The sequence below is a fragment of the Euphorbia lathyris genome, chromosome 7 (genome assembly GCF_963576675.1).
Source record: "Euphorbia lathyris chromosome 7, ddEupLath1.1, whole genome shotgun sequence".
In the NCBI taxonomy this organism is placed as follows: Eukaryota; Viridiplantae; Streptophyta; class Magnoliopsida; order Malpighiales; family Euphorbiaceae; genus Euphorbia; species Euphorbia lathyris.
Genome location: NC_088916.1, coordinates 35,447,688 through 35,459,871, shown reverse-complemented (window position 1 = coordinate 35,459,871; position 12,184 = coordinate 35,447,688). Strand labels below are relative to the sequence as shown.

The 12,184-nt window shown below is 39.1% G+C and overlaps 1 non-coding gene across 1 annotated transcript; it reads left to right on the top strand.

Annotated features, from left to right (window-relative positions):
- Positions 1-6,388: 6,388 nt before the first annotated feature.
- LOC136201743 (small nucleolar RNA R71) lies at positions 6,389-6,495 on the top strand. Its single transcript, XR_010674085.1, has one exon. It is a non-coding gene; the product is annotated as a small nucleolar RNA R71 (small nucleolar RNA).
- Positions 6,496-12,184: the final 5,689 nt, after the last annotated feature.

Below are 12,184 nucleotides of genomic sequence, written 5' to 3'. Positions count from 1 at the left end.
AGGATGTGTCTCGTCGAGACGAGTGGGTGTCTCGGCGAGACAGGATGTGTCTCGACGAGACGAGGGCCTGTCTCGGTGAGACAGGCACTGTCTCGGCGAGACAGGTGCTGAGAAAAGGCAGTTCTCTCCGGAAGTTATCTGTTTTGGTCCTTGTGCTTCCTGCATTTGCTCTAGCGGTCCCCGAACTGTCCGGAAATGCACAAACCGTCCTAAAAACACCTGAAAATACAGAAAATGCCATAAATAACGGAAATTACTAATTCTAACTAAAAGACAACAAAACGATAATAAAACTGAAAGGAAATAAAGCAAAAGGAAGCTAAAAGGGGCCTAAAAACCCTATACAAATAGGAGCTATCAACCCCCCCCCCCCCCCCCCACACACACTTGAATCTTGCTTGTCCGCAAGCAAGAAAGAATCAAAGGCAACGAAAACTCAACAAATAGCTCCCGTACATAGACAAAGATCCACTGCACTTTTATCATCTGTACGGTCTCAGACTACTCAAGTTACAATTAAAAACAAAGTGAACCTCAGATAAATCTCCAAAACTGATTAATTAGTTTTATCAACCAACACTTTGCGAAAACGAAAAGGCGAGGACTACGGTTGCTAGCTCACAGGTGGTCGCTCTTGCACTCAAGTGTTTGGATGAAATATGAATTTGGCAAACGCTCTACAGTCTATTGCACAAAATGGTCACGTTGGAATTGCATCATCCATCCAGTTGAAATTATGCATCACAATCAAACAAGATTATAGGTCTTCAAAGGGTTGTAACATAGGCTAAGGTTTGGGGGTAGGAAAAAGGGAATTTAGGCAAAAAGTTAATGACTCAACTGGCTGGAATATTTTTTTTTTGTAAAAATTGGCACTTTTCCCGCTATATGCGAGGTAGGAGCTCAAGGTTGATTTATTTCAGTTTGGGAAGTAATTAAAGAATATCTTTTATCATTTCCTCTATAATTTATTCGGTTCAATTTTGAACCATATATATTTCTTTTCTTTTCTTTTGAGATAGAGGGGACAAAGGGTCAATTTGAATTGGTTACTTCTTCTATTTAGAATTACAACCTTTCAATGGTAGCTAATGGAAATATGAAGGATGTGTGCCTAAGGAATTTCTAACCGAAATTGAGTCAATTAACTTGGGTGAGAAAGGGTATTTAGGAAGGCTAAGGGCTTGTAGCAAGGTTGATCAAAGAAAAGGGGTAAATGAGGCTCAAAGGGGTTCATCTAGTGGAATTGGCAAGGGATTTTGTCTAATCAAAGAATAGGCTAAGTTCACAAAGGGCTAAACCTAGATTGCCTAATCATTTCAAGTTCAATTATAACACAATATTCAACCAGTATTGGATGCAATTCCTATGAGCATAATGACAATAACTGTAATCCCACACCTAAAGATCGATTGTTCCTAAAAATGAGTCTAAAATATCGACCTTTAGGCTCTAGCTCACAATTTAGGGGTTATTTCCAACAATCCTAGCCTCACCTAACGAAATGTTCCATGTCAATCTTAGTTAAATAACACTCTTTGGAGACTCAAATGTTGTTCACAAGTTTTTGCATGCATCGATTTCGACTGAGCTTTCAGACTTTCAAAGCACAATTTCAACTGTAATGTCAGGATTGCTAGATGCATCAAAAATCAACTGCCTAAGTTTCTTTTTATTTCTAACTACTGAAAGCGAAAAATTGAAAGCAAAAGCTAAACATGCCACAGAACACAAATACAAATAGTGGCATAAAACTTGCAATTGGTACATGTACAAAATGTCCTATCCTATTGCCTCCTCCCCCACACTAAATCATGCATTTAATTCCAAAAGATGCATATTTATGAAATTGAACAGTAAGTGAAAGAAAAGAGATAGGATAGGAAAAACTCCCTCAGTGGGCCTCTATATAACGCAGTGTTTCCACTACGCCCAAGTTATCTTCATAAATTTTCAAACGCTGCTCGTTGACCTTGAAAGGGGCATTGTGGCCGTCTGTGATCTCGACTGCTCCGGAGGAGAATAACTGGGTGACCTCAAACGGTCCATACCACCTCGACTTCAGCTTACCAGGGAATAATCGCTGCCTCGAGTTGTACAGTAAAACCTTATCCCCTACCTCAAAGTGGCGTTTGATTAGTCTCTTGTCATGCCATCTTTTCGTCCTCTCCTTGTAGATCCGTGAATTCTCATAGGCACTGAGCCTGAACTCTTCCAGGGCATCAAGCTGCAATAACCGTTTCTCACCTGCAACTCGTGTATCAAAGTTTAGAAAACGGGTAGCCCAATAAGCTTTATGTTCGAGTTCTACAGGGAGATGACATGCCTTACCGTAAACTAGCCTGAATGGGGACATGCCAATTGGTGTTTTGAACGCCGTCCTATATGCCCACAAGGCGTCATCTAATTTGAGTGACCAATTATGCCTAGAGGAATTTACTGTTTTTTCAAGAATGGTTTTGATCTCTCTATTTGACACTTCAACCTGACCACTGGTCTGGGGATGATACGGGGTAGCCACTTTATGAGTGACCCCGTATTTATGCAGGACCTGTTTAAAAGCTTGGTTACAAAAATGAGACCCGCCATCGCTAATAATGGTGCGGGGGTGCCAAACCGTGTGAAGATATTCTTTTGCAAGAATCGGATGACACCCCGCGCATCATTACTAGGCAGGGCTACAGCCTCCACCCATTTAGAAACGTAGTCCACGGCTACAAGGATGTACTCGTTATTGAACGACTTCGGGAAAGGTCCCATAAAGTCTATCCCCCAAACATCAAAGATTTCACAGACTAAAATTGGTTTCATAGGCATGGCATGCCTCTGTGAAATGTTACCAGTTCGTTGACACTTATCACAGTTTTTAACAAAATTAAAAGCGTCATGGAAGATTGTGGGCCAATAGAACCCACTCTGGAGTACCTTAGCTGCAGTTCTGTCCGCGCCATGGTGGCCACCTACCTCTTTAGAATGACAGAATGCAAGGACGGATGCTACCTCCTCCTCAGGAATGCACCGACGGATGATGTTGTCGCCACAAACCTTGAATAGGTAGGGATCATCCCAGAGGTACTACTTTGCGTCGTGCAGGAACTTCCTCCTCTGCTGGTAAGAGAGGTCTGGAGGGATCAGCTTTCCTACAAGGAAATTAGCAAAATCGGCAAACCAAGGGACATGTCTAATTGACAGTAAGTGCTCGTCGGGAAATGTCTCCTGGATGTCTACATCGGTGTCTGTATCCACCTCCTCTTGTTCCAATCTAGAAAGATGATCAGCAACCACATTTTCAACTCCCTTCTTATCTCGTATCTCCAGATCAAACTCCTGCAGTAATAGAATCCACCTAAGGAGTCTAGGTTTGGCATCCTGTTTTGAAAACAAATACCTCAATGCAGCATGGTCAGTGTAAACAATAACCTTTGAAAGCACCAAATATGGACGAAACTTGTCAAGTGCAAAAATCACAGCTAATAACTCTTTTTCTGTGGTGGTATAATTTAATTGAGCGGCATTCAGAGTTCTACTAGCATATGAAATTGGTCGGCAAATTTTATCCACTTTCTGACCTAAGCATGCACCTACAGCTGTGTCACTGGCATCACACATTAGCTCGAATGGTAAATCCCAGTTGGGACTAACCATTATGGGAGCTTTAATCAATCTGTCTTTTAAAGTGTTAAAAGATTCAAGACATTCAGGTGTGAAAACAAAATTGGCATCCTTCAGCAACAATTGGGTCATAGGCCTGGCAATTTTAGAAAAATCCTTAATAAAGCGCCTATAAAAACCAGCGTGGCCTAAAAAACTCCTAACTGCTTTGACATTGGAAGGGGGAGGTAGTTTTTCAATGACCTCAACTTTAGCCGGGTCTACCTCAATCCCTTTTCGTGATACCTTATGCCCTAAAACTATACACTCAGTGACCATAAACTGACACTTTTCCCAATTTAGGACTAGGTCAGTTTCCTCACATCTTTGCAGCATTAATCCCAAATTATGCAAACAGCTATCAAAAGTGGTACCAAAAACAGAAAAATCATCCATAAAGACCTCCATGAATTTTTCTATCATATCAGAAAATATAGCTGTCATACACCTCTAAAACGTAGCAGGTGCATTGCATAACCCGAAGGGCATCCGTCTATATGCAAATGTCCCAAAAGGGCAAGTGAAAGTGGTCTTTTCCTGATCGTCAGGATCCACTGATATTTGCATGTAGCCCGAATACCCATCCACACAACAGAAGAAAAACTTACCTGCCATGCGTTCAAGCATTTGATCAATGAACGGAAGAGGGAAATGATCCTTCCTGGTGGCGTCGTTCAATTTCCTGTAGTCCACGCACATTCGCCACCCGGTGGTTTTCCGCACCGGGATTAGTTCATTCTTCTCATTCAATGTCACTGTTGTGCCCCCCTTCTTCGGCACCATATGCACGGGACTCACCCACTGGCTGTCAGAGATTGGATAGATCATCCCTGCATCAAGCAACTTAATTACCTCAGCCTTCACTACTTCCTTCATTTTTGGGTTGAGTCTTCTCTATGGTTGAGCAGTCGGCTTCACCTTATCCTCCATATAGAGCCGGTGTTCACAGAGAGACGGGCTGATTCCCTTGATGTCAGACATTTGCCATCCAAACGCTCCCTTGTGCTTCCTCAGCACCTCCACTAAGCGATCTTCCTCAGGACCTGTAAGTTCAGCCGAAATAATCACAGGTAAGTGTAAAGGAGGTGCCAAGAACACATATTTTAAATGGGCAGGTAAGGGTTTGAGATCGAGGGTTGGTGGTTCTTCAATCGAGGTCTTAGGCCTTGTCTTGGTTCCTCTGTCCAGGAGTTCGTCGTGCTGGGCCCAATGACAACCCTCTTTACCTTCTCCCTCGGTCTCCAAATCCAATGGCTCCTCATCTAGTTCAATACTCAGGTTCCGTTCTTCAGTTTCCTGGAAAACATTCTCAACCAAAGAGTCAGTTACGCTCAGAAAATTACAACATTCATCATCAATAGGAAATTTCATAGATTTTAGAATGTTGAATTCAACTTCCTCGTTTTGAAGCCTGAGAATCAGTTTGCCTCCCTCAACATCAATCAGTGTTCGTCTAGTGGCGAGAAAAGGCCTCCCTAACAAGATCGGGACTTGATCATCTTCTTCAATGTCCATGATCACGAAGTCAGCTGGGAAGATGAACTGATCTACCTTGACCAAAAGGTCTTCCACCACTCCAATCGGACGCCTTATAGACCTGTCGGCCAACTGAATTGTGACTGACGTAGGCTTTGGGTCTCCCATTCCTAATTTCCTGTAAACAGACAACGGCATAAGATTTATGCTTGCACCAAGATCACATAAAGCACGTTTAAAATGAACCTTGCCTATTGTACAGGGAATGCTAAAACTACCAGGATCTTTAGATTTTTTTGGTAACGGATTTGTTAGCATGGCATAACATTCCTGGCTTAGCATTACAGTCTCATGATCTCCTAATTTTCTCTTTTTAGAGATCAGCTCTTTTAAAAAATTTCCATACACAGGCATATTCTCAAGAAGTTCAAGAAACGGGAGGTTAATCTCGATTTTCTTAAACACATTCAACATTTTGGAATAATCCTTGTCTAACTTAGCTCTCCCAGAAGTAGGATAAGGCAAGGTAACCTGTGTTGGTGGTACATCAGTTTCAGTAATTGTAGTTGGATCAGAAAGACTTACCTGTGGAGCAGATGGGGTAGAGATATTACCAGGAATGGGGTCTGAAGCCTTGTCTTGCTGAGGCACAAAGGCTGGTGCGCTTACCTGTGTTCCGCTCCTAAGCGTGATTGCTCGTGCTTCCTCTTCTACCAATTTACTGACCTGTGTTTGAAGCCTTTGGCAGAAAGCTTCATTGTGTGCCAATCTTCCTTCTATGGCACTCAGGCTCTCTCTCAGGACATCTATACTTCTCTCCCATTCAGTCTCAGAACCTGATCCTCGATGTCTGTCCTGCTGCCAATGCGTGCCATTTGACCCATACTGTTTTAAATAATGGATCTGTTCAAGTACAATCGGGCACTCCACGTTCTTGTGCCCTCCGCTACACACCTCACAACTTGCTACTGGTTCCGATGATTTCAGGTGAGTTTCCAGTAGATCTACTTTTTCTGTAAGCGCTGCTATCTGATGATTTGATTCTGAAAATATTCCAGGGAACTCTTTGGCTGTTGTGCCTCTTCTTGGAGCCGGCTTCTCAACTTGCCAACATGCGCTCCGTTCAGCTAATTCTTTCATCAGATTGTATGCTTGAACTGCAGTCTTGTTGAATAGATTTCCTCCCGCTGCTGCATCTAGAAAGGCACGGCTGACAGGAGATATTCCTGAGTAGAACATGTCAACAAGCTGGTACCGCTGGTAACCATGGTGGGGGCATCGTCTTAACAACTTCTGGAACCTCTCCCAGGCTAGATGCAAGTTCTCACTGTCGGACTGCCTAAACGAGGTGATGTCGCTTCTGAATTGTGCAGTCTTTGACGGAGGGAAGTACTTTGCTAGAAACGCTGATACTGTAGTGTCCCAGTCAGAGAGAGACCATGGCTCAATGGATTGTAGCCATTCTGCAGCTTCTTCTTTCAAAGAAAATCTAAACAGCTTCTGGAAGATCTGTTCAGATGCGACGTCTTCACACTTGAAAGTGCTGCAGTATTCCATGAGTTTGTCAAGATGCGAGACAGGTGCTGAGAAAAGGCAGTTCTCTCCGGAAGTTATCTGTTTTGGTCCTTGTGCTTCCGGCATTTGCTCTAGCGGTCCCCGAACTGTCCGGAAATGCTCAAACCGTCCTAAAAACACCTGAAAATACAGAAAATGCCATAAATAACGGAAATTACTAATTCTAACTAAAAGACAACAAAACAATAATAAAACTGAAAGGAAATAAAGCAAAAGGAAGCTAAAAGGGGCCTAAAAACCCTATACAAATGGGAGCTATCAGTGACCCATTAGTTTCTTATTGCTACTAGCCGTATACAACCATTAAATTAATTTCCCAAAATTACATTTAATCTTTATATAACGGAATGAGTGCGTGGACTGTGAATAGCAGAACCGTAAACATTCCTCCAGAGCTATAAGAAGACAGGTTGATTCCGTCGTTGACCTTTCCGTATTAGTTACAGTATAATTCGATCATTTATCAACTACATCCTTGAACTGAATCTTATGACTATGGATTATGTCAACTCACATGTAGCGAGACGTTCGTTTTACTTGTACATGCTGAGTTAACTTCGAATAGATAGGTTAAGTGAAATCTCTATTTCAATTCTTAAGCTATCACCTTGCAAGGATTTAGAGTCAAGTCTTCCACAAGAGATCCTTGGACATATCTCCCATTTATCAAGAGTGACAAATGCTTAATCCAATGTTATCTATCCTGCAAGTACTTCCTGTGATACCCAACGCTTGCCCGCACACACCCCAGAGTCATCTCTGTTATGGACCGTGTTTGAACATAGTCAAAGTATCACATTCCATAATCCAGAATCACTAATTAACATTCCTTTGAGTCTGAGGATTACTTATACCTATTAATACCAATGTGATGAACATGTGACATAGGATAAATCCATCCATCCTGTTATCTCAAGTCGGGTCCCCAATCCTAATGAACCCCTTCACTGGATCCATGTAACTGTCCAGATATCCACATATCTAAAGCTTGTGAGATTATCTCTCTGTCTCGATAGAAAACATTGTTACATGCAAGTCTCTACAGTATTCTGTCAATCCCTATTCAAAACATATTACTTGATTTGGGGTGGTTTTAAGTTTATTAGTTTATTATAATGTTTTGTCTCACTTCAAGCTTGTATGAACACTTCATAATCACTTTAAATAAACTTAGGGATTTCCTTTTATTAGACTTATTTAGTTCTTAAAAGTAATTGCTTTTATACAGTTGAAAACCATATCTTATTAAAACAAATGATATAAAAGAACAATTCATTCACAGCTGGTTTATATCCTAGAACAATTGACTATAGGACACTAAACCCGAACATACTCCCACTTAGACTAAAGCCAATTGTTTCTAAAAACATTCCCATAAGCGTTCGCATGACCATCATGAATCTTTTGGGGTAAGGCATTCTTTAAATGGATTTATAAGATTGTCCCTTTATGGGCACACTTTTAATTCTCACATCTACTCTTGTTGTTATCTCTCGGTAGAGATAGTAACGACTGAGGTAGTGTTTGGACGTATTATAAGACTGTGGGTCCTTAGTAAGAGCAAGAGCTCTATTGTTAATCTCATTAACAATGTAAGGTACCATACCTAGTTCATTAATGAACTTCCTTTCCAAACTTCCTTTCAGCTGCTTCCAAAGCTGCTATATACTCTGATTTGATCTTTGGCTCAGCTACGGTTTCTTGTTTGGAACTATTCCAGCTAACCGTACCTCTTTCAGAATAAACTTGTATTCTGTGCAATCATCTTTATCTGTTTGATGACTTATATCTGAAAGTCTCAAACTTTCAATTTATCATCTCTATATACTTGGAACATGTCTATAGTTTATTTTAAGTACTTAAGATTGTTCTTGACAACGATCCAGTGACCATCACTCGGATTGACCTATAATCGACTTTGTCATGGTTAAAGCAACAATGATGTTAAGTCTAGTGCAAAATGCTTTGAGCACTTTGTCAACACATTTAGACTGGGAGGGGACAAGCAGTCTTCTCAATCTATCTCCATAGATCTTAATCCTTAAGATGTAAACTGCTTCTTCTAAGTCTATTATGGAGAATTTTATCCGATAACCAAAATTTTCACCGATTGCAACATAGCTATATCATTCCCATTAATAGAATATCATCGAAATATAATACTAAGTAAATGACCAAGCTCCCTCTAGTTTACATGTAAAGGCTCATACGAGCTCCCACTAGCTTATATGTATAGGTTTACAAGAGCCTCCTCATAAGTTGTAGGTTCATCATCTAATATGTGAACCTCTTCGTTGTCTCCCACTAGAAATCCAAATCTCTTTGGTATTTCATCGGCTTCTACTAGAAATCCAAATCTCTTAGGGATTTTGATGAACTCGACCAGACCTATGAGTTATAAGTGTCACCAGTGTCTCATCTTGTGAGACAGATTCGGGTTCCACCATCGCTTCCGCTATCTCAGCCAATCCTTCTTCTTGAACTTCGTCAAGTTCAATCATGCTTTCTACTTGTGTTTTTAGAAGAAACTCTTTCTCTAGAAGTATAACTTCTTTGGATACTGTTACTTTTGATCATCTGGATGATAGAAGTAATATCCTACTTTTCTTTCGGATATCCAATGAAGAAGTATTTATCAGATTTAGGATCTGACTATATGATGTTATATGTTTTAACATATGCTGAACACCCCTAAATTCTCATGAAGGAGAAACTGGGTTTCTTTTCCAATGAACAATTCAGATGGAATAGAACTGGCGGATTTTGTGGATACTCGGTTCAATGTACATAAGGCGGTTTCCAAGGCATAGCCCTAGAACCTCTTTGGAAGAGAGGTTATGCGTACTATATCTAATAAAGTACAATTTCTCCTTTTAGATACATCGTGGTGTATACGGAGGAGTCCATAGTGAATGAATCCATATTCATTTAGATAATTCAGGAAATCATTTGAAAGATATTCTCTGCCTCGATCTAATCGAAGTACTTTAATAGTCTTTCCTGTTTGATTTACTACTTCATTCTTGAATCATTTGAACTTTCTCAAAAGCTTCTGATTTATGCTTCATCAAGCAAATGAATCAATATCTAGTATGATCATCTTATGGAGCTAATGAAGTGACTGAACCTTTCTCTTGCTTGTGTTGACATATGACTAACTACATCTGAATGTACTAGTCCTAGAGTGTCTGATACACATTCTCCTTTATTGCTAAAGGGGTGTCTTTGTCATCTTTCCTTTAAACAAGACTTACATGTGTCCATTGATTCAAAAATCAACTGAGTTTATAAGCCCATCTTGATGCAGCTTGAACATGTGTTTCTCGTTTATATGGCCTAGGTGACATTCCCACAAATAGGTTGAATTATCTATCTTTTAATTCCAAATGTAAAAGCACCATCCTGACCCTTCTTCAAGAGAGAGTCTAAGTACTTCTTACAATTCCTCTTTCAATTCCCTACTTTACCATATTGGTGGAATTCCTTTCTTGCTTTTATTGACTTGGTTTTAATGCATTTGTTCTTCTTGGAATTGGTTTTAATGCATTTGTTCTTCTTGGAATCTTCAGAATTGGGAAACTTCCTTTTCTCTCGTGAGATCCTTAAATATCAAGTGCAGACATCACTTAAGATTTGGGCTCAATTGACTTGAGCATATTCAAGAGCTCTTCTATAGAGGTCTCTGAGTTATTCATCTATCAGCTCATAATGAACTTATGAATAAATCTCTAGGAGGGATCGTGGAACTAAGTCGACACTTAATTCATTATCCATCACAAATCCAATATTAGAAAGTTTTGGTGATGTAGCCAATCATCTTGCCATAAAGTGTCACAACAGAAGAACCTTATTGCATCTTGGAGCGAAATAATCATCGCTATCTCATAGCTTTCGCATTTGAGTCTGTTTCTCAAAACACCTCCTCCAAGTGCATAACCATAGAATACGCATCCATGTTCTCATGTTGCCTTTATAGCTCTAGTGACATAGCTGCAAGTATGATACATCATGTACGTTCGTCATTTGATTGGTGCTTTCGGTAAACATCAATCTTCTTGACATGAGCATCATCAATAAGGACATTGGGTATCAGTGTATCTTAATACATACCCAACAATTTCGAAACCTCAAAACAATTTTGAGTTTGCCAAGATAGTTGGTGAATTTTGAACTATTCAATTTGTTATCGGTTAAAATATTATTTAGATCCATTTTAGATATGATGATTCAGAGTATTTACTTTAACTTGTGAGTGAGATAGAGTAGCGTATGTTATTCATTTGCTTTAAAGTATATCAATTTAAAATGTATGACTTTATATTTTATCTTAAATTGCTCCCACTATTTTGCCAAATTAATAGCCCTCAATATTAATTCGAAGAATTTCACAAATCCTTTAGTGAGCTAGGATCCTAACTCCTAAAATTTCACCTTGATTTTGCTCAACAAGCTAGTCTCATTTGTTAGGTAGATTCATGTAATCAATCACATCAACCATGTGATTCCTAGGTTATTGGGCTACTAACCACATTAGTAACTAATATGCATTTATATTAATCTCAACCATATTGCCCATTAGTTTATAATAACATGAGTTTGCTCATCCAATTAATATAATCTAATTTAAGTACTACCTCATATTCGTGAAAACAATTTTCAATAATTCAGGTGTTACCCATAAGACCCGAGCTTGAGTTTGCTCAACAACCCAAAGTCCCCAGATACTGCCGGCTGAATTATAATATTAGGGAGGGGCAACCGATTTTAATAACTTGCTTATTTACTTAACTTTTAATTAGTGAGAGATTTTTATTTTAAGTCTCATAATCTAACCTAATCTTGATTTTCTTTAGCATACATCAGACACATACAATTTACATTGGTAGTTATGGACATATTATCTAAATTATTCCATTGAGCTAGAAACGGGATAAATGGTCAACCCTAGGGAAATACTAACTATTACATATTTCTCTTCAGGTCCTCCATCTTTTCCTTGGCGCCTTGAAATTACATCAATATTAATTTATATACTACTAAAGAAAACGTCAAGTAATTTGAAGGGAATTAGATGAGAAGAGAAATTACAATAGAAAGTAGATAAGCAAGACATGCATGTCCTATTTTCCAAAAATACCAAAAGAGTAAATAGAGGGTCCAAATATGTTCATAACTCCAAACATGTAAAAACTCAATTAAATAAATTTAATTGGTTGATTACATAAACTATTTATGTAATATTTTAGTTAATCAAATTAACCCTTAAATTAATTTTACTATCAAAAGACAGCAATTGCCGCCCACTCAAGATTTTTGAAAGTTCAACTTTCGGAAATCAATTAAGTTGGCAACAGCTCTTTTGAGCTGCTGCACAACTTAACAATTTATTTAATTTTTTTTATTTCAATTTTTTTTAATTAAATTAAAACTCTACTTCAATTAAAACTTAATTTCAGTTTCTGTTCAAAACAAAATTTCGATT